The following is a 1,187-nucleotide window of genomic DNA, read 5'->3' as shown; positions in this document are numbered from 1 at the left end:
AAAAGTATAAAAAACAGCACGGGACATTTCTGCACAAATTCTGTCCAATGCGGCATCGCTTTTTCCGCAATCATCAGCTGGTCACGCACCCTATCTCCTGATGGCAAAGAACCAAGAGAAAAAAACGTCCGCACCAAAACAGAAGAGCGCAAACAAGCAAAGCAACAATAAAATAGGGCAGCAACAAACAAACAGGCACGTACACCTCCAGTAAACAACAGAGAGAGGGAGAAGAGGGGAGAGAGAGAAGAGAAATCGTCAGTGGATCCCTTGGAAAGGCATCGTTGCAGTGTCTCTTTCAGTGGAAGTTCAGATACCACAGGAATTGCACGTCTAGTCATCATGCAGTAAAAAAAGGCGAAAGAGGAGAGAGAAAAGTGGAAGCAGCGTGGGGCGGCAGTGGGTCTCTGCACGCCGCTCGAGTGAGGCATTTTGTCTTGTCGAGTGAAGGTGGGGTCACATTGGCGGCAAGCTCATAGCCGTTAGTCGCAGTCATCACGCGCACTAGAAGAAGCCGTGCACAGTCCGTCCAACGCAGCCGCTGCTGTTGCATCCCCACGGAGCTGCAGATGTGTGGATTCATGAGTGCCTGCAGTGGATGCATCGAAGCACGCGCATCTCACAACACCTCACGCCAAAAACAAAACACAATGTCAAATTTCAGCCAGCGCGGAGCGCCGTTTCCGTGCAGTGCTCCACATTCACCCTGGTCAGCGCCTGAGCAACCCCCCTTAAATAACGGTGACTCCACCAACAGACCGCTCAGAGAAGGCACAAGCAGAATTCCACTACCGCGGCCCTGGAACAAACCAAGATAAGGCCTGCCCGGTCAGAACGGCTCCCTCTTATAATGCGGCCAGACACCCTTAATTAAAATCAGTCCATACACCCGTCTTGTTTTTCCGCGGCCTGATCGATTCCCACACTCCACTCATGAGTATAATGTGGCTTAAACTTCTGATCGGAACGGTCCCCTTTGACTGCCTGGTTGCAATGGGAAGCGGTGACTGATGCTTTCGAATCCCTCAGCCCACTGTCGGAAAAAAATTTTCTGCGGCAATTTAATGCCTGCATTCCAAATAGGGATCACGGAAAAAAAAAAGCGGTTTCACAGTAAATTTGCAAGAGGGAAACAGATGCAGGTTTATTTATTATATTCGTTAAATTGCAACTAGCAAGGTAAAAAG

The 1,187-nt window shown here is 49.5% G+C and overlaps 1 non-coding gene across 1 annotated transcript; it reads right to left on the bottom strand.

The window, feature by feature from the left end:
* Positions 1–258: 258 nt before the first annotated feature.
* On the bottom strand, positions 259–346 carry Tc00.1047053406951.10. The gene has a single exon (XR_008254006.1). It is a non-coding gene; the product is annotated as a C/D small nucleolar RNA (snoRNA), TB6C1C1 (small nucleolar RNA).
* Positions 347–1,187: the final 841 nt, after the last annotated feature.

The sequence above is a fragment of the Trypanosoma cruzi genome (genome assembly GCF_000209065.1).
Source record: "Trypanosoma cruzi strain CL Brener chromosome Unknown tcruzi_1047053406951, whole genome shotgun sequence".
Classification (NCBI taxonomy): domain Eukaryota; phylum Euglenozoa; class Kinetoplastea; order Trypanosomatida; family Trypanosomatidae; genus Trypanosoma; species Trypanosoma cruzi.
Note: the sequence above shows the minus strand (reverse complement) of the source record. Positions and strands in the feature narration are given on the sequence as shown.